The sequence below is a fragment of the Gobio gobio genome, assembly GCF_949357685.1.
Source record: "Gobio gobio genome assembly, chromosome: 3".
NCBI lineage: Eukaryota > Metazoa > Chordata > Actinopteri > Cypriniformes > Gobionidae > Gobio > Gobio gobio.
In genome coordinates, this window is record NC_137099.1 from 25,324,321 (window position 1) to 25,347,050 (window position 22,730).

Genomic DNA, 22,730 nt, shown 5'->3' on the forward strand with positions numbered 1-22,730 from the left:
AAACATTCTTCTAAATATCTTCTTTTGTGTTCAGCAAAACAAAGAAACTCATACAGGTTTGGAACAACTTGAGGGTGAGTCAATGATGACAGAATTTTCATTTTTGGGTGAACTATCCCTTTAATGTTCCAGCATACAACAATATTACAATTACGTAACAAAATTGAATCAGCTGACTTTTTTATAGGTATGCAGTGCACAATATATCTGTGCCATATAATAGAATTTTTTTTAATTTATCAGTATTGACTGATATTGGATATTTAATTGTGCATTCTTATTTCCTTTATTGTTTTACATATATCACCACTGCCATCATCTAATGCTTATTCAAAGTAATGTTTAAAAACACTTATAATTGAATGACTTCTATAATGTAATGTAAAGCAAATATCGAAATGACTATCCACATATTGTGATGCCTAAATTTACTTGCAGAATTTCAAACAATTGTTTTTAGTGTTTTATCTTTCATTTATTTTGACATATAATATATACATAATACTATGGAATTTTAATATGGGCCCTTTATCATAACATTATACAAAACTCTAATATCATTGCATGTCCACTTTTTTGTGTTGTTTTAGACTGAATCTATGTTTCTGAATGCCCTTCAGCAACTGGCCTTTAGTTTAAAGGAGCAACTTCTGAAGTTTAAAAGACTGTTTCAACTAAACACCTTGTGTTTGGGGTGTTTGACTTTGAGAATCCTAAGGAGAATTTGAAGGGGTTGTGCAGTTCACGCCCGGAACAAATTCACAGGATTTGTAGTTCACACAGGATAGTTATAAAATGCAGTGCATGGTCCAGATTGTTCAGCTGGATAGCGTAGTTTCGGCCAGAGGCTCTCTGGTTTGGCGTCCCATTGCCAATAATATGTCAGCTCAGGGGCACTGAATGGGCCAATCAGATTTCAGCTGGCCCCGCCTCAAACTCCGCCTATGCTCTCAAGCTCTCACAAAAGAGCAGACAAACTTTAAAGGGAGTTTTTGATTTATAATGATGGTGCGCGTGACTTTTTGCTCTGATAGAGGGCATGTTTATCAAAACTCTTTCTGAGTCTCAAAGAGTCATAAATCTTTATACATTTTCCCCATGTTTCAATAATTCAGAATTCAGCATGCTGAAATCACTATTAATCTCAAAGGCACACACACACACATACATACATACACGCATACACGGAGAGTGCCGGGTTGAGTTCCTCTAGCCTTTGCTCATAATAGATTCTGTGTCTGTCTCTGGCTCACTCTTCATACTGCCAATATGACCGAGTCTCTCTGATTTATCTTTTATTATGTCCCACAATCTACTTCTAAAGCACTGTGCTCTCTCTCTCTCTCACTCTGTCTCTTATGCACACACACGCAAAGCCACATTCATGTACCTACTGATTCTTATAGTTTCTGATGCACAGATATGCACAAAAACATAAAATAACAAACCGAATCACTGATAAAAGACTGTGCACTGATAATGCAGACTGACTGCGCATAAAAATGCAAGCATACATATACATTTTTGCATGAATATATGCATAATGCAGACTATACAAACGCAAAATGCACCTTCTACAATGGTGAAGGAATACAACTAACTTTATTTGTCTTTAAAAATTATATTTCAACTACAGTAACATGACATACAGTTTTATGCCAGTTTAGTGAGATGAGACACTATATTTTCTTTAAGGCTTTAAGGGATGGAAGTCAATTCATTTCTGATTGTATTTTTTTGTATTGTATCATTTTAGAGCATTTTATCATCTTCAATATAATTCTAAAATGTCCTCAGTTAGAATGATATTTTTGTGACATTATGAATGGGTGTTTTTTTCAACTGTTTAATAAGAGTTTTTACATTTAAATTTTTGTGAAGGAATTTATTTATTTTTGCTTTTCAAATGAATTTTATGTCAAAATCAAATAGTTTGACCCTTGCCCCAGACCGAGACATGCAATATGAAATAATAATAAAAAATGAAAAGTAATTAAATTATTAACTGCACTATGATCACCTAAACAAAGGGTAATAATAATAATTATTTAAATATTTATTGTGTAAAAACTATTTCATCAAAAGGTAGTGTACTAGGCTGCCAAGGAGACAAAAGTGTCAGCATATGAAATATGGGACATGGGATTTGTAGAAATTTGAAGAAAACAAACGATAACAATTGTTGTCTGTCACCATCAAATTATGAAATAATTATATTTCAGATGTTTCTAAAATTACACAATTTCCACTACAATGTAATTTTTAAAATGTAATTTGGTTAGGAAATTAAACAATTTCCACCACAATGTCATTTTTAAAATGTCATTTAAAATGTGTTATTTCACCACAGAATGTTATTAAACACAATACATTTGATAAATGCTGATCATTCAGCCAACAAATACTGAAAACTTTACTGAAAAAAAAAAAACCTGGAAGAAGCTATAGATTTGTCCTTTTCTATCAGATAGCAAAACTCTCAAATTTGCGTACTCAGTGTTGAAATGCTTTGTCCTGATTTTCTGTCTGCTGGGCACTTCAGTGGGCAGAGTAGGGCACTGGCACGGTCCTGTCACTTTTCATTCATCCAGAGTCAGCTACAGGCTAAACAACACTAGTTCAGCCAATGGCTAACATGGCTAGAATGGAATGCCTCCTGTAGGTGTACAGAGACGCAGGGGCTTATACAGTAGCATTGTGGATAAACTAAAGGAATGGCATAGCTTCAGGTTTTGAAAGGCTTCAGTCGGTATTTCAAGGCTAATGTAGATTAAAGCTGTGGTTTGTGATCTATCTTTGCAAACATGGCCAACGGTAGTATAGACTGTTTTTTGCCATAATAAAAGCCTCCTTCAGAAAGAGATCTCTGATAGCTAATTTACATCACTGAGACATTCAATAGGCCTTATTCAACATGAGCAAAGTGAATTTGGTGTAAATCATTCATTGAATACACAAACAATTTACACATAAATGTGCTCTAATCGTGCTTTATGAATAGGCCAAATGTGTGTGTGTTGTTATCTGGAAGATGTCATTTTAAACCATTTTGTTATGTCATGTTCCCTGATGTTAAAACAACATTCAGCAGATGTTTATTCACAAACTCAGAATTTATCTACTGTATGTTCACTCTTAAGAAAATTACCAATTTGTTTTTACTGATGCTTAGAGTAGGCCTAACAATGCTTTTACAATTAATCATACAATACTACTTATCCAAGTACCCTATTACCATAATTGTACCATGGTATCACCTCTGACTGACCTGAAATGATCTAAATGATGATATCAGGTCACCACCCTGTACAATTTCTGCCAACATGTGATCTAGCGATCTAATTATGCAATACTAAAAGTGCTCAATATGCTCAGCCTGATTCAGCATGATGGAGCTGATAATTAAGGCTATTTCATTAATTATTCAAGATGAATATTCACTATTGTGGATTTGGGTGAAGTAGTGAAATATTTACGTGTTTTCCTCTCCAGTTCACTAATATTTTATGCTGGGCCTAAATTTACACTGTATGACAGAGAGAGAGAGAGAGAGAGAGAGAGAGAGAGAGAGAGAGAGAGAGAGAGAGAGAGAGAGAGAGAGAGAGAGAGAGAGAGAGAGAGAGAGAGAGAGAAAGAGAGAGAGAGAAAGAGAGAGAGAGAGAAAGGTGGGTATAAAATCTGAAAATGCTGTTTCGCAGGCAGTATGCAATGGTAAAAAGGCAGCAATTTATGTCTGAGTCTCGAGTTCATGTTACATCCTGTTTACTACTATGGTACAATTTTTTTCTGTGACTCTTTGGCACACAATATTCCTATCACTGTCCGAATTCAGTTTATTTTTTCACTCAACAAGTAACCAATTTCAGACCCAGCATAGAGTGTATACATCACTGTAGGGCTGGCCAAGAAAAAAATTATCACATAAAAATGTTCATATCAGTCGAATCGAAGTTTAAATGCAGATTTGAAGTGAACGTTGTAGAAACCAGAGCATCAGAACATGACAAACACTTGCCAAACAAGTGAACATTTCACAAATCTGAGGTAGAACATTAAAAAAAAATTGAATTTCCAGTCACTTTTCCTTAAAAAAATATATATCTTAATAGAAACATTTATTTCTTAGTTTCTGCATGTTCTAACAGGTGATAATGTTTAGAAACAAGTCATGAAACAGGTTTGTGTTGCCTGACTTTAATGGCACGTATATTCAGCACAGTTTGCCGTGCAGGTTGCAATATTAATAATATTACATGTTATGTCTCTTAGAAATGCACATCTGACTGTAGCTTGAGTTGACAGTAGTTATTATATATAGTACAGCTATTTGCAGTTTTGGGCCAAAATGGGTTTGGAGGGCTGAAATCAGTGACTGAAACAGACATTTAATTAGTGCTTCTCCGATGGCACGTTTTGACTGTGTTCAGCATCTATTTCATACACACAACGCGATAACAGTACCGCCTTTCCCTATACACAGAGTACGCAGTTTGATATGAATATTATGAATATTGATATGAATATTAAAGATTAAGTAGTCATTTGAATTAAATGTTGTTTGGCTGATATTAAACAAGGATTTGATCGTGCTGTAAAGTGTAACAACAACAATCACCAGGCCGTTAGCGCCCTCTGCCGGCAATTGTTACTATACGTACATAAATTGTACTGAATTAAGCTCTCATTCATGTCTTCTTGTGCTTGAACGGACAATTTCACACAAAATTATGTCAAAAGGCCCATCTTGGCGAGTATCCTATATGTTAATTGAACGTAAACAGTCGAGAAATAAATAAAAAAACGCATGTGTACAGCATCAGTTTATTGGATCTGTGCATTATTCCTTAAAGTGACAACAGCCTAATATTCTTGCAGCTGTCTGTTTTTAATATTAATCAGACTAAAAAAATCCCTCAATACTCTTAACTGAGTAACTTTAATAAGGATTCATCTATATTTAATTTATACAGTGAAGACTATGCAGTGTTCATTACTTTATTCAATTTCTGTACACAATCTACATAATCTGTATATAACTTCCGTTATACCTACCTGAAAAACCTAAAAAGCACTGTTTATTTCATTTACATCTTTGTTCTGTTGTTTATTTGTGCTATGTGCTTGTAGTTTAATATTTTTTTCTTATTAGAGACTGTTCACTTGAAATGTATATTTTATATTATATTTATGAAGAATTTTTTTATTTGCATTGTTCATGCATTCCATGTAAAAAGTCTGACGAGTAAAATATTCACTAGCCAATGGCGACTTGAGTTTCAGTGTGTCTAAAGGGTTGAAATGTCAATGTATTTCAACTTACATTTCTACCTCTATCTAGAAATGAGCATCATAACTAAAGCCCACTTGAATTTACTGATGGCTTTGAACTCGGTCTGCAACCCTAGGAGGTGCCTTTCATACACCAACACTGCCTGACAGACAAGCCTGTGAGGCAGCAAGGCAAAATATACTTCAGTTTTGATGCGTAGCATATGTGTACAGCCGAACGTATGAACGTTTCAACAGCTTTCAACAGCTGAGAGTGAAGAAAGGCTCTAAAGTAAAGGTTGTACAGGAAGCCCTTATATAGAGATGGTTTGGGCGTGTTTTATGCAAATGACTAACCTTGCACTCATTTAGAATACTCCAAACTCATTAACATTAGAACAAGGTTAAAAACAAACTCCACTGCATATGCAAGTGTTGTGAATTAGGCAGGCATTTTCTGATGTGGGTATAAATATGAATAATCCATGCAATCATTAGTTACCCAATGTCTTTGTACTCTTTAAACTAGAGCTGCACTGCTGCAGGTATCCCTTAACCTACTAACACAAGCGCTCGTCAACATGGGCATCAGGGGGGTATTCCAGAAAGCATGTTATGTGACATACCTGGGTATGTTTAAGGATAAGTAAACGGATAACCTCAACTTTCGGTTCCAAAAACGGAGGTAACTTTCAGGGTATGTATAAGTAGCCATAGCAACTCCCTCTCTGAACATAACCTGCTCCGGGTTAGTTTGCTTAAGAGGTATTCAGATGTGTTTTATATCATTAATATAGTAATGTTTAAATGTTAATTCAATTCAAATATATGTATTATTTATTTCATTTTCATCTCACACATGGATCTGCATTATTTGCATCAAACAAACAATATAATCCTTATTCTCAGTGAATAAAGATTACTGAATAAATGAAGACATTGAAAAAAAATATTGCATAACCACCAAATAGGTGGCGATGTGCACTAAGTAGGTTATGTAAATCGCCATTAAGCAAAAGAAGAAGAGGAAGTAGAATAGAGCTTTTTTATTAGCGTCTGTTTCCATGGTGAATCAGCGATTCGTTGAGGATGTCTTGTCTGTTCACGGTTAACATACTCTGAGTTGTCAGAACTTACTTCCGGACTCGTTTTTGGAACCAGCATACCTTGAGTAAGCAAGGTTTGGGTTAATCAACCGAGAGTTCAAGTTATATGTGACGGTAAGTTAAGGTATTCCTTCCTTTCTGGACTACCCCCCAGTTGTTGTCGGTCTTTTCTGCTTGTTTTTCGACTATAAAACAAGTCCACATTGTTGCCACATTGTGGACAAACTAATTAGTGCAAAAAAATCAAGATATACTATGCTGATGATGAAATTTACATCACACGTACTGTACGCATACCCTAACGTATGCATAAAAAGAGAAGTTTTGAGCTTAAAGTGGAAATGAAATGGAAGCAAAGGAAGATCTTTGCTTCCATACTGTGACCTACATGCGAGTTTAACAGACAAGCGAAGAAGAACAAATGTTGGGCGAAGACTTGGTTCTATCCATTGGTTGTCGATTGGATTTTTGAGATGGGACACTAAATTTTTCAACTAAACATCGAAATAAATTGAATTAATAAACTAAATTAACCATATAAACTAAATTACTGATCTAATTATTGATCTAAAGCCCACACTGTCACTGTATGATAATTGAAATGAACTGATGACATCAGCGTTTTCTCCAGAATGGCTATACAGCTGAATAAAATTATGCTGCATTATTTTCCTGTTTAACACTGTAAAGCTGCTTTGAAACAATCTACATTGTTAAAAGCGCTATATAAATAAAGTTGACTTGACTTGACTTGACATGTGGGCTTCACTCAACAACGTAGATGAATGTGAGCATGCAGGGACAGGGTTTAAGAGGACTAAAATAACATCAATAACATGTATTTTAAAAACAGATGAATTTATAGATAAATGTATGTGAATTTTCATTTCATGCTCAGTTTTCAGACCAAGCCAAAGACAATACGGGGTAAAACATGCCATTAAAAGAGGCAGTGGAGAGGACGAGAGGGAAAGAAAAAGAAGGAAAACATCCTTTCAGGGATGTAAATATAACACTGCTTTGCTCTTTCTGCAAGTTGGGCTGTACAGTGTCAAAAGCTGGGCAGCATCTGTGCGCCACTCACCCTCACACATACACGGCTCAAAGACAGTTAGAGCAAAAGCAGCATCCGTGTGATGAAATATTCAATGCTGCCGCTGTTTGAGTGTGCAGACAGAGCCCAATGCTGCGCTAAATTATGCATCCCACACACACATACACATACACACAATCACCAGCCTAGCACTTAACAAAGACATACTTTAAATATGAGTCGAAATCTGCAAGAAAATCTGCAATGTATAGCAGGGTGTGGTTGAACATATGGAACACGTAGCAGAGTATAAAATAGCATATGGTGCTTACAAAGGGCATTATGGAGCTAGGGCTAGAGCTATAGCTTTTGTTATCTAATGTGCTCTATATGTTTTACATACTCCCTCTTGTTCGTCTCTAATCAGGTTGTTTTTCTGTTGGTGAGCAGTTATTGTTAATAGTGTGTCGCTCCCTCATGGAATTAAACAAGTCCAAATGCAGCTCTACCCAAGAGCCCTGCTACTAACAGCAAATACTCTCATAGTCCCTCAGCAGGGTGTGTGTGTGTGTGTGTGTACGTTTGTGTGTTTAAGTGTGAACTTGACTTTATGTACTCCGTGTCAGAATGGATGTTTGTCTTGGAGAGCTCAAGTCCAATTCTGTGGGGTTTCGCTTATCAACAGCTGAAAACCTCTGAGAGCTGGAGAAAAGATGGAGAAAAGGAAGAGAATTACCCAAGTATGACATGCACTAGTGGACATTTAAAACGATTATACAATTAAACGCTACAACGCAGTCATGAGAAAACACATTTGTGCTTACACACACTCTAATGTCTGTCTCCACTTTTTGTGTCTCAAAGGAATGGCAGTCGCTCTGCCTCATTGTTTTGGCGGTGTGTGTGTGTGTGTGTGTGTATTGTTTTGGGCACAAAGGCTTCTGCACCCCTGGCAGAGACGACTAATGGAACACAATAGGACTACTTTAGCATTTAGCTCAGTGGCCTGTGAAGACAGAGGTCCTGACAGCAGTGTGAGTGTGTATGGGTGTGTATGGAGAAGTTGGAAACACCTGCCAATCTTTTAATAGTGAAAGATGCATCCTGCCATTCGAATGCCATTAGCTCACTCTGAAACACACATTTGCTCTGTTTCCTCTGTATGACAGCATAGCAAACAGCAAGTTATATAATTCAAATGTCAAATGATACATGCATCATTACCATGTACGATAGGCAGACAGTAAAAATTGTAACATGCAGCTATATTAAATCATTCCTAGCTGATCTAACCAATAACAAATACTCATTAGGTATAACCTAAATATAATCAGGATTATTCAGACATATTAAATAATATGTTGGACTTCAATAAAACCAGTTCATTTAAAGCACTTTTTTAGTTTACAAAAAAAAATTGTTTGCATTATACAATTATCCCATCAATCAAATATGTTTCCTGTTTAGAATTTTTTTAACACTTGGGAATTCGATTAAATTAAATTTATGTCAAATCAAATATTTTTTATCTTAAAACTTTGAATCTTTTAATATTTGGGAAGTTTGTATTGTTTTGCTATTAAAAAAACCTCTCCTATGCAAGATTAATGCGCAGTGACAATTAGGAGTAAATTACTCGTAGGTTGGTTTCCCCAAAGGGTGTAAACACTGCGGCTCTGAGACCTTTCCAGAACACTGCTTTGTTTGGTACAACCAACGGTGTGAGTTTTGGGCAAGACTACTTGTTTTAATGAGCAAAAAACAGACCCGCCGGTTGAAATCGGTACCACTTTTTGAGGCCCCTCTTCACGGTCCAGTCCCAGTCCAGAAAACAACCAATATTTGGGATTTGTCAGTGGTGTAGAAATTGTTCTTATTGTGAACCATTCATCCGAGCATTTTTATTTTTTATTTTGACCTCATTTATAATTAAAATTGTCATCATGGTGGAATGACAGACCTTTTTCTATAGACAGTACTCACAAAGGTATAATGATCAAGATTAACTTAAAAATTCACCGGAGTTCTCCTTTAAACCCGCCCCTTTTTTAACCATTTACTGCAAGCTTGCTTTCAGATCCGCTTCGATCCAATCAACAACCGATGTATAGAAGAAAAAGTCCCCACCCTACATAGTTTTTTTTTACCACCATGCTTTTTCGATAATCCGTTTCACTTGGATGTACACAAATACGGAAAAAATATCTGTCTCTACTTTCGTTACATCACAACTTTAATCAATTTGATACAGTTTGTTTGATACAGAATTATTTCTTAGATATATTAGAATATAATTCTCTAAGTTATTTAGTAGGGATGAGATTGGCTAGCTGTCTAACAAATGGCTAGTTACTTAGTGAAGTCAACGGTGTTTTAAAAAGTGTGCAAGAGGAAACCGTTTCAATGCAACTATTGTGATTATGGTTTAAGATAAGACAGTGACACATCTAATATACCAAAGTAGGTTTATTTTCCTGTTAAACATTGTAACAGAATTAGCAAGCAGTTTAACACTTTCAAAAATGGCAATATTATTCATTAAATAAATAATAAATGTATATTTATATAAATATTTACACCGATCAGGCATAACATTATGACAGGTGACGTGAACAATGCTGATGATCTCTTCATCTCGGCACCTGTTAGTGTGTGAGATATATTAGGCAACAAGTGAACATTTTGTCCTCGAAGTTGATGTGTTAGAAGCAGGAAAAATGGGCAAGCATAAGGATTTGAGCGAGTTTGACAAGGGCCAAATTGTGATGGCTAGACGACTGGATCAGAGCATCCCCAAAACTGCAGCTCTTCTGGGGTGTTCCAGGTCTGCAGTGGTCAGTATCTGTCAAAAGTGGTCCAAGGAAGGAACAGTTGTAAACCGGCGACAGGGTCATGGGCGGCCAAGGCTCATTGATGCATGTGGGGAGTGAAGGCTGGCCTGTGTGGTCCGGTCAAACAGGCGAGCTCCTGAAGCTCAAATTGCTCAAGAAGTTAATGCTGGTTCTGATAGAAAGGTGTCAGAATACACAGTGCATCACAGTTTCAATCACTGTGCAACAAAAGGGGGACCAACAAAATAAAGAATGTTATGCCTGATCGGTGTATATATTACATTAAGGTATGTAATTTATATTATAGCATGTTATATAATTTAATTATATATATTTGAATCTATGTTTGATGACATTGCAGGGTGTTCCGCATGAACGCATTTGTCAAGTGAAGTGAACTTCAACTGATAACCCGCGTAGGGACCCTGTGAATCGAGTGCGAGTCTTTGTTAAAAATAGTCCGACTTTCAAAAAAGTCTACAGACTTGTTCATTCTGCTCCATTTTGCACTCTGTCCAACTGTTTTTAAACGCAGGAATGCATCTTATATAAATGCCCCCTAAGAAACACATTAGATCTGGGTCAGATGAAACTGAAACCAGCCTAATTATACAGGGCTTCCTAGTTATTCAGGCAACAGACTAGTCGATTGTGAAAATATGTAGTTTTAGCAGGGCACTAATTGCAGAGCCATTCTCCCTTGAGCGGTCCAGTGTGAAGCGTCTTGCTCAAGGGCACTGCGCTAATAGAGCAGGTCTGTGATCTCTCTAACTTTCCTTTCCTGTGTCACTAATTCCCAGGATTGAACCTGCAATCTTTTGTTACCAGCTCTGATCTTTAACTATTATCCCTCCACTACCCCACAGGGAGGAAACATGGAAACATGAAAGCCTGCGGGTCAAGTCATTGTAAAACACTGCGCTGAATGTGGGTGGATGCTGATTCAAGGTTTTTTTTAGAGCACTTCACATAACCGCACAACTACCTTCCCGGTCACTTAGGAAGACATCCATTTGTTGTTCGTTCAATAGTCTTTAGAGCCAACTCTGTTATTATATATACACACACACACACAGACATCTGAAGAGCAATTCAGCTTTATAACAATCCATAGAGCTTTTGTTTAATGGCGTCTTTCAGTGTGTAATGGGTTTAAAATGCGGGCGTCTGTGCGCATGTGTTCAAGTGAAAATGATGAATAAGGCTCCACTTCTCGAATGCTGTTCTTACAAAAAATATTATTTGATATAAACATGTTGACTTTCTGCTCATAGCGTTATCACTCATTATAAATGTTTTCCTTTTCTGTCACTCATTCTATTATTTATATAATTTTTTCCTTAAAGCTCAGCTGGCAGCATGAGAAAATGAGTGTGTGTGGTTGTTCTTATATGCATGCACGGTGACAGTACCATACGTGACAGGAAGCACAGGGGAAGGGGGCGAGAGAGATCATCATTATCATGCTCCACCATTATAAGGTGAATTGCATCGCTGCCGCCCAAATATCCCTTACACCCAGTTTCTGATATTCAAGCCCTCATTCTGACAAAATAACACTGAATATGTGCTATTCCCATCCGTCTACCCTCTCACCGTTTGTCATATTTCTCGTTCTGTTTCTAACTCTCTCTCTATTTCCCTCTGTAATTGGATGTATTACGGGACTGGAGGCAATGAGCATCATGGACATGGCTCAATGCGCATAGAAAGAGAGAGAGAGAGAGAGAGAAAGAAAGAGTGAGAGAGAGAGAGAAAAAAGAGAGAGAGAGCAAAATGCTACAGCAGCTTCGGGCAATAACAAGAAGAGATTGCGGAGGAGAAAGACTGTGCTTTGTCCGAGATGAGAGGAGAGGAGAGAAAAGGAGAGGAGAGGAGGAACGACAGCCGTGAGAGTGAGACATAATATAAAGATGAAAACAAGCACTGCAGGATCATAAGGGGAGAAAATGATTGCGTCTCTTTTTGGATCCAAAATGGACACTGTTGGAAAAAAGCACTTTATCAGGGAATCTGCAATTTGGAAACTGTTCTTCAGGAGCTTTGCAATAATCCCAACAGAATGAACTCTACATATCAACCTGAGTTACTTGCCACAGAGAGACTAAACCTGAGCCAGACTTAAATAAATCAGGCTGAACTGTGTCAGCCACAGGATATAAGTTAATGTTACTTGTCGTGTGTCCGTGTGCGTTCATGATATACGCTACAGCAGTGCATCCAGTTCCCTCATGCGTAAAATTAAAGAGTCATATCCTGGAAACAGCATAAACGTGACACACATTCATACACGCACACCTGCACACATCCCTGACACGGCAGAACTAATGGGGGTGTTGGTCCATTGATAACAAGTCAGCTGTGTGTAACCGCGACGATAAGGCCAAGACACCTCGATTTCACTGCTTCATTATGTCACACATAATACCTGACCTTCAATGCACTGCACATAGACCAAGGCTGCATCTGAAATCGTATAATTCCCTACTATATAGTAGGCGAAAAACAGTATGTGAAAAAAAGGATGTCCGAATTCACAGTACTCATAAAAGAGTAGGCAAAAAGTACCCGGATGACCTACTACTTCCGGCGAGATTTTGAAGTGTGCATAATATGGAAGAGGATTTGGTGAATGGTAGTGAAGCGACGAAAATAACGCAGGTAGGTCACATGATAATGACAACATGGGGAATGTAGCACGTCCGGATTACAATCATATACAAACTCATACTATATAAAACATGCGTTATTACCGGTAGTGAAGTATGCGATTTTGGATTCAGCCAATGTGTGCCACTCACATCCTGAAAAGTGAAGGCAAAGCATTTCGATCGCCCCCTGGTGGTTGGCTGCAGTATAGGCCATTAACCCTGACCTCTGCATGTAATCGAATGGGAAGCGAGCCAAACTAAAAAATCCAATTACACTTCAAGTAACTTTTTTCCAAAGATGGTTTCTATCATTTTAGGTAATTCTCATCATGCAGACATATGTTCAAGTGTTCGTTTTCCCCAGAAGTTTGGTTTTAGTTAAGTTTTTTGATGCTATAAAATTCACGTCCTTTTGTAAATTACTTTAAATAAGAGATGACAACACATGAGGCTGTACTTGGAGCTGTTCATATCCTCAGACTTGTACGTTTCTCTTAACTCCAAAAAATATCTGCATTGATCGTGTGGTACAGCAGTCACGTGGTATAAATCGTAGCTCTAAGAAACTTACAAATCAATTACGAGTTCTACAACCACGTGAATGCTTTTTACAAGTCAGAATAGTTACGGTAATTACGGCATGGCATGAACGCACCTTTTGTCCTAAATAATAATTTATTCAAAAATACATTACAATGCAGTTCTTACATACAGTGTTTCCTATTTCTGGATTAAAATTAATTTTGATATTTTTTGGGCCATATAAAGACAAAGATGTCATGGGGGAAGAAAACGAATTAAAATAATGAATTTCTTAAAAAGAAAACATTATTATGTAGTTTGGCATGAATTTTTGTTATTATTTCTTATATATAAAGAATAAATATTTTAACAAAACTTCTGTGTCATGAACTGAAGTCATGTGGTGTTCTCTATGCAGAACAAAATACAACAAACAAGAAAATTATATCATCGAGAGGACCTGTGCAGAGCAGATCCTCCTGACAAGGTCAACAAATCTCTAAGAATATCAGGGGCTGGTTGCATAAACCGTTAAGACTAGTCTTAGAAGTTAGACATCAATTTTTTTCTTTAAGACTGTTCATAACTGAATGCCCCTTGACTAACTTCTAGTGGGTCATACTAGACCTTAAGACACTGTCTTAACATAATGGCTTAGTTTATGCAACTGGCCCCAGATCATAACCTTTTTATGACAGGAAAGGTTAGTTCAGGTTGAAAAAAATCTATGTCTCAAAAAATGTTTATTTACTATCATGCTTTTTACCTTGAAAAATATGTATTTAAAAAGCTTTTTTGACAATAATGATTAAAAGGTCTGCTCTGTATTCAAGGTTAATGGAAAATATGTTTCTACTTTTTACTTGATCGTTACATCACATGGTATTTTTATACTGGTAAAATATAGCCTAAATTTTTGCAACTTTGAACTGATGTAAACAAAGAACACTTCAGGATGCCAAATTCCTTATGCGGGTTAACAGGTTAAACATTTTATAAAAGTTTGTCAAAACCATATGAAATTAACATTATTACAATAGTACATTTCCATGTGGTGTGGGTTTAGCTAGATTGAAAATCTTCAATCATGGACACTTTTCAAACAAGTCAAACTTGACCTTTTTAACAGGAAGTCACAGAAATACAGGTTTTGATGACAGAACCTCACTGGTGTAATTGACAAAAACAACTCTCTTTGCTGAAATCTCAGTTCCCACAAGCAATATAACACCGCACTATAGACGTGAGTGATGACGATGAACTGTTAATGGAGGCCAAAAACAACATATCATAGGAGTGAACAGGGGCACACACAATGGAAGAGCATATTTCTCATTCATTGGTTTAATGGCTAATTAGGCAAAAAGCTGGATGAGGATGAATCTCTCAGCCCAGCAGATTCCTCTTTTCCATTTCTCTGTGGCTCAATAAAACAATGTAATGGACGCTCTCTCACTCTCGTTTTTTTTTTTCCTGTATGTAGAAAACTATGCAGGAGGCTTTATCCATGTGGGGAATATTCCAGAAGAGCAGCAGTTATTTAAGATTCAAACACAAGGATAACAGATGGCTACCAGAAAGAGAAAAAAACATAGAGAGCATGAAAGAGAGAGAGGGAGAGAGAAAGAATATGACAGACAGAGTTGGTACCTCCCAGTAAGCTGCTCTCTAAGGACAGCCAAATCCAATCAACAACAGCACTTTATATACCACCCACTGTCACTCACCACACATCAATGCGCAAGTTCACATACGCTCTTTTTAAATGTGTTTGCGATTCTAATATATCATTTGTCGAAATAGAGTTTTTGAAAAAAGCACTTGACCGCATTTGACATTTTGAAGATGGTTTGAACGTTGACGCTTAAAAATTAAAAAAACGCTGACATGAAATTCACCCTATCTATTTTGTAAATGTAATAGATTTTATTCTGAATGATTAATCCATGATTAATTAATGTATATGTTTTGACCTTGTAATTTTATTAAAAATGTCACTTCACCATACAAATAGTCACTAGTTCAGTTACTTTAAGATCATTTAAGACTTTAAGATAATTCCAAAAAGTTTACATATAAAAATTATGTTTAGGAATAGGATCCCCCCAAAAATTCTTTTTTTAATATAAGGGGATATAAGAGAGGGGGGGGGGGGGGGTCTAATGCTATTTCATGCATTCTGACTTATTTACACTGTTAAAGAGTTGGATTCTCATGCTAAACATGCTCAAAAATGCACCCAAAAAAAACGAGTTGACAGAGATTTCTGTGCCAAATACACTCCTTCAGGATTCAAACTAATTTTGGCAAGTTTTTTTCGATTATGGCCCTGTATTACGTCATAAAGGGCAGAATTCCTTGTATGAGCCTTTCTCCCGGATGAGCGCGCATACACACACACACATTAACCAGAGCAAGAGCATGTCCATCAAAGAGCTTCATTCGGGTTAGGGTAGCCGCCGGCAGGGCTGTCATTTTGTTTTTAGACCACAAAATCAACAATGTCAATAAAGAAGTGTGTTTTTGGTTGTGAGGGAAAGATAATCTTGTTCAGCTTTCCAAATTACCCAGCGTTAAGGAAACAGTGGATGCAGTTTGTTTTTCCAGAGCAGCAACGGAGTTCTGCAAGCGTGTTTGTTTGTTCCCGGTCATGAGTCGAAACCGTAGGCGGTGAGTACTGCATCAAATGTCTGTGATTTAAGTAAGTGGATATAATGTAAATAACACAAATGTATAGTGAATCGAAGGTTATGCAGGGATAATGCCATGATGTATTGTGTGTGTGTGTGTGTGTGTGTGTGTGTGCTTGTGACTCTTTAGCTCTGCCCACTGCATGCCTCCACTAGTTCGGCTGTTTCCAGAAAGAATCTGTACAGCATTTCTGTCTTTTATAAATATGATAAAACTAAGGACTCACGCAATACTACTCTATAGGTACTCAACCTTAACATGAGATTGGCAGAAACTGTGTGTTATGTACCCTTTTTTTACACAGTTTTTACAATAAAAAGTGAATGAAGACAGGAGCTGAGCTCTAAAGAATGATAAGGGCCTCATTACTGTGCAGCACATCTCATTTGCATAGTCAAACCTGGTACATTGTGGCATTTAGCATCATTAACGTCAAACCCGGTGCATTGAGTTTTGATATGCTGTATTTGAATATATATGTTTATTTTTATTGTATGGAAAAGAGCGTTTGTCTTCAAAGAAGGCTAGAAAGCAGCAACGAAACAAACGAAAAAATAGTTTGGCATAAATTTAAGATTTATGTACTTGAATTGCATATCAATTTTTTATCTATTTGGATTACACAGTTTTACATAAACAATTAAACTTAATGTGATGCATGTTTATCAGTCATACATTCAAAAAAACAGGAACGAAAGATAATATTTCTGCACTTCATGGCAATTCATGGCATAGATTATTCATATCTTATTAACTATTTGCATCTATTTAAATAATCATATTTTGCCAAATGCGTTTATTCAAATGCTTAAAATCAGCATAACTCTGTTCATTGTGAAAACAATTCAATTTATTCAGTTACAAAGTATAAACATGGCTAATCATTAAATATGGCTAGCTGGGGAACAGACAATATTCCCAAAAAAATTAAAACATGTTTAGTTTTTTGGTATTACAAAAATGTTATGTGCAGGTGAAAACAAATCCTAAATTTAGGCCTAAATACTTTTAGTTTAGAAAGAAAGAAAGAAAGAAAGAAAGAAAGAAAGAAAGAAAGAAAGAAAGAAAGAAAGAAAGAAAGAAAGAAAGAAAGAAAGAAAGAAAGAAAGAAAGAAAGAAAGAGAAAGAAAGAAAGAAAGAAAAATGTGTGATTGGAATGACATGACGGTAATAAATAATGACAGAATTTTTTTTTGTGGGGTGCACTAAATTGTCACCATGCTATAAGGTAAATCCCCACAGGGGGCAGATGCCTGGTGTAAATTGTTTGGTGGTGAATGAACAATAAATGTTTAGAAGAAAAAATACCCCACACCAATCAAGACCGTTTGGGACAAAAAGCACCCATTGCTAAGCTAAACACTTTGAGCTATTTTTTCACTCCTGAAATAGCTCACATTGTCCAAAAGCTGAAATAGGAAACAACTGGAGGTTGAAGTTTCCTGTGCCATTCATTAATGATAAAGAAAAAAAAACCCTGCCATTGACTTCAACAATGAATGGTGCCAACACAGCCGGGAGCAATCGATCCTTGGAGCAATCAAACTTCAGGGTGATCAATCAATCACAGAGCTGCTTTATCTCAGATGCTGCTTTACTCTCCCTGAACCTGTCACTACAGCAGACCTGAGGGCAGTCTGAGAGACCGCTAGACATAAGAATTTAACATTAATGTCATGCTGATCTACACTTGGAAGGAGGCTTGCATGTAAAACAGTTGTAGAAATGCTTGGTACTTTTGATTTATAACACCATTAACTTATCTTTTGCTGTCAAGGTTGGGTTCGATGGATGCACAAGCTGATAAAACACCTACCTAATGTTTAACTGGGCGAAAATGCTGAAATATAATTGCATTTAAATCTATATCTCTCCTTACATTGCCTGTAAAATGACATAACTATGGTCTCTTAAGCTGTGGGCAAGGGCATAATGCATGAGTCATTTCTCACAACGGTTTCACTGTGCAAAACGACAACGCATTAAAGGAAGCATGATGATAATGGGCAAATTTTACAAGCAAATTTTCCATTCATGCAAATCTGTGCCACAACAATCTAACTTCCCACAGGTGTGCCTCTCTACTACATCTCTATAGCCTCTATAGCCTATTTGGCCTTAACCGACTCAATGTTTATGTCATTTTATCATATGTTATAATTCAGTCTAATAAACTGCTTATATTAGTTGGAAAGAGAGTTTGATTAAGTCACAATCAGAGCAAACTGGTCAGTATTTGTTTACTATACAAACAAATGGTCAATGATTCATGCAATGCAGACAAATTTTAACAATGCCATGGATTGACAGGGCTATGTTTGTCTTGTCATGCTGCTATGGTTCATGGGATTGTGGGAATATTAATACACCGCTAGACACATCATGGTGAGAAAGCTGTGTTTGATGACATCATCATCACTATTTTTGTTCTGACTTTAGCTTGAAGCACTTGACATCACACTGTGACTCATAGCATGCTCTAAACATGTAAGCGTGGGCATACATGAAAGACCTCACACATTACACAGAATACACACACACACACATAAGGATGTGTAAAACAGCATATTTCCAAAACCGACTAGTTGGTGGACTGTCTGTGAACGACAAGGCGGTTTTTTAAAAAACGCTGTATAATTAGGGTCTACTACCAGTCTCAGAAAAAAAAATGTCTTAGGCGTTCACACAGGATGTCTCGAAAAGCATTTTTATAGTTTTTTTAACGAGACATAGCATCTTGAAAACAGACAGCGTGAGCAGTATAGTCAAATTATAGAACAGTTTATTTTTTCTTTTTATTGAATCATAAACATATTGTACAGCGATGCCAGTGTCCGGCCTGCAAACAAATGACTCTAATGAGTTGGATCTTTTTAGTAATTCAGTGCAGTTATTGACTGGTTGTTCATATGACATTGTATAGTAGTTAAAGATGCATATTAATAGTTTTGTCAGTAGTATTTTATGAAAATAAATTAAAAGTTACCACACTTTTTTTTTGTTGGTTTAGTATTGTAGTTTAATATGTAGTGTTACGACAATTATTAGACTGCATTATGCTGCCTTTAAAAAAAGACTATGAAAAGTAAATGTCTGTATACTATATATTAGAATTTGGCAGTGAATTTTAAATATATATATGCCTTTATTCCATGAAAAAAAAATCATATTTGAGAAGAAATAAAACCATTAGATTTCCGACAACCTACAAGTCGATTAGTGAGGTTAGTTATTTTTGTTCATTCCCATGAAAAATCCTTAAAATCCTAAAATACTTAAGTCATTCACTTTAACTTTCTTAACATATATACTTTCCCTCTTTTTCTAGCACACATGTGACAGTATACCGCAATAATATTCTCAACACTCAACACAGCCCACTAAAAATCTTTTGACCTCGCAAATGGATGAAAATAAAAGCATAAACACACTTACACACATGGGATCATTGCTCTCAATTTCCTGTTGGGACTGAATCAAAGTCCTTCAGAAGATCATTCCAAATCCCATCGTCATTGTTTAGTGACCTCCTTATTCAATTACCTAACACACACACTTCCCACTTTAAAAGATGGCCTGCACACACTCAGCCGCTCTCGGTTCCTGCCCTGAGTGTGTATAAAAATGGATGAATTCGTAAGTGAAAGAGAGAGAGAGATAGAGAGAGAAAGAGAGAAAGAAAGAGATCGAGATGAGAAAGCTCTATTATTCATGCGAATCACTATTTTAATTTGAAGGACATTCAAAGAATGAGAAGAGGAGCACTCCCAAGAACACAACTACTCCATTTGCCTGGAACACATGCACTCAGTGTGCTTTGAGCAGCTGCTACACATCCGATCCTGCATGCATTGTTCTATAGCATTATAATGAACCGCATTTAATTTGTTTATATATAATTGGTACATATACTCTCATTCAGGGATATTTGACATCAGGATGCAGCCACAAAACGCTGCTTGTGTATTGAGCAATCAAACACATAACACAAAGCGAGAGGCACCCTGCGTGCTGAGCTTGTCGCCCATTGATGATGAAAGCATCTGTCGGAGCATGTGTCCCACCGGCCTCTGTTTGATAATGAGTGAGTGTTGCAAATTACACTTTGACCCATGCTGTGACATTCAAAACATATACCAACAAACACAAACCCAGCTAGCCAATTTAACCATTTTCATAATGTGTCCATTATGTTATGAAAACCTTTTTTCCGTTGCGACCAGTTTTATCAGATGTTTTAAAAAGATAGTTCAGCCAAAAAAGAAAATTCTGTCATTATTTACTCACTCTTATGTCTTCCAAATTCCAACCCTGTTTGAGACATGATGGTGAGTAAATGATTTTCATTTTTGGGTGAACTATCCATTTAAGAACTTGTTTCCTTCATTGCAAAAATATTAACAGAATGTTACGAACACAACACATTATTTAAGCTAATAGTCCGACTCTGTTTAGCCGACCAAGGGGGAACATGTGGCGTTGCTGAAATCTATTTGAAAACAATCATTATTTTTGCAATTCCATTTGGTTATGTTAGTGGTGCAGAAATGACACACTTTGGCTATGTGGAAATACAAAACACCCCCATCAAGGCAAACAGAGCAAACCACCCAGCTCCACCCTGCGTGTGAAAACTCTACGAAATTCAGCACACCACCCACTGACAAAACAAGAGAACAGAGAGAGCATCTTGATGGAAAACAGAAACTCACACGAATCTAAAATCGTCCCATTTATACAAAGAAACCCGCAAGCACCAACACATGGCTGTTTAAACTAAGTTTCACAAATGAACACTGATGATCCTTCACTGGCATCAGCAAAAGTTGATATTAAGTTGACCTGTTATCTTGCATTTAAAGTCATACACTAGTATAAAAAAATCAACAATTCAAGTAAGGTTGAAAAGCTATTAAGTCAATTGCAAGTGTCTTTACATAATTCAACAAATTGCAGCAAAATCAAACGGGACAGTTCACCTAAAACATGCTAATTCTGTCATCGTTTATGCGCTCTCGTGTTGTTCAAAACTGTTTAACTTTCTCTCTTCTGTGGAACACAAAAGGAGATGTCGTGCACAATGTAAGGGACTGACAGCCTCAGTCACCGCTCACTATTATTGCATCTTTTCCATAAAATGAAAGCGAACCCCGGCTGTCATCCTGCCTAACATCTCCTTTGGTGTTTCATCGAAGAAAGAAAGTCACACGGGTTTGAAACGACACGAGGGTAAGTAAATGATGACAGAATTTTCTTCCTTTTCTTTTTTTTTTTTTGGACTGAACTTTCCCTTTAATGTGTCTCTTTTAGCTTCATGTATTTTTGGAATGGAAAAGCGAACAAGTACACCTGTTTTTTGTTTTTTTACTTCTGTCTGCTCATAACTAATCCTCTGAAGGAACAGTAGAAGACCTAATGAATAATTCTGAGTTTAAGTTCAGAGTTTAACTGGGGGCCAAGCCTGGAATCAAACGTCTAATTTTATATCACAGAACAATTATACTACACTAAACGGGTTATGCAAAATCCTCCTAACTAAACAGGTCCGATATGTTGGTTGTGACTTCAAAAGCCTTTGATTTTGATCTGACCCGGGTGAACTTGCCTGTACAGTAATCTGTTCATTCTTCCTGTCTCTGTCTTTTCCATTTAAAGCCAGATATGAATGATGAATGTGCTGCAATCAGGAGAACACATGGACTGATATTTTCCTCCTAAAATGGGTCACCCACATGTGGTAAACTATCACTTAACATCTATAAGTCAGTTGACTCCAGTTATTACTTAAATGATCTATATTGGCAAACAATCCTGTATGATTGGCCATGCCGAATACGTGATGATCCAGCATGTACTGCAATTTTCATGACATCAGGGTGACATGAATAGCAGATGTGTCTTTATTAGTCAATGAATCAAGGTCATATGATCTCTGTACTGATCTGACGGTGTTTGGTTGCATGAATCGCTGTTGATGTTTTCAAGGCTGTGTTTATTTTGGAGATGCTCTCCTCTTTTTTTCTATCTAGATTCCCTCATACCAACGCGTCTCTTGTTATACACACATGCATTTATACACAGATAAAAGTCGAACGAGGCGTTGACAATCATCTTCTATAAAGGCTGAAGGGATGCTGTGAATATATGCCGTCCATAATGTCATTTGCAACACGCTGCCTCCGTCCTGTCTGTTATAAACAAATTAAAGCTATCGTTTCGTAATGTCAAGAGCTGAAGGCAGCGACTTGTACACTCAAACACGCGCGCGCGCACCGACGCCCATTAAAACACCACGCACGACACACGGCAAAAAGCATCCTGTGTCCAAAGCCCCTCACACACACACACACATACACACACACACGACATAATTCAGCTGTAGGGTATGGGGAGTTTGCAGAGTGTAAACTATAGCAGCTCACTGCTGCTGCCATTCAAACGTCCATCGGTTATTGATTTATTGGCCCTTAAGAAATAACGTCACCACGTTTAAAAGCATTGACTTACCGCATCTTATAAAACACTGGAATAATAGTCAGCTCCGGATGTGCTCAACAGCATCGGGCTGTAAGATCTCAGAATGCTCCTTAATTCCCGTGACAGTGTGTTCGTGTGTGAATAAAACACG

At 36.9% G+C, this 22,730-nt stretch overlaps 1 protein-coding gene across 1 annotated transcript in view; it reads right to left on the minus strand.

Annotated features, from left to right (window-relative positions):
• adgrl3.1 (adhesion G protein-coupled receptor L3.1) overlaps positions 1-22,730 on the minus strand; it is a 125,246-nt gene extending 102,516 nt beyond the window's left edge. The window contains exon 1 of the mRNA XM_079812256.1: positions 22,610-22,730. The gene's annotated coding sequence lies outside the window, so the exon portion shown is untranslated. The remainder of the gene's footprint in view (positions 1-22,609) is intronic.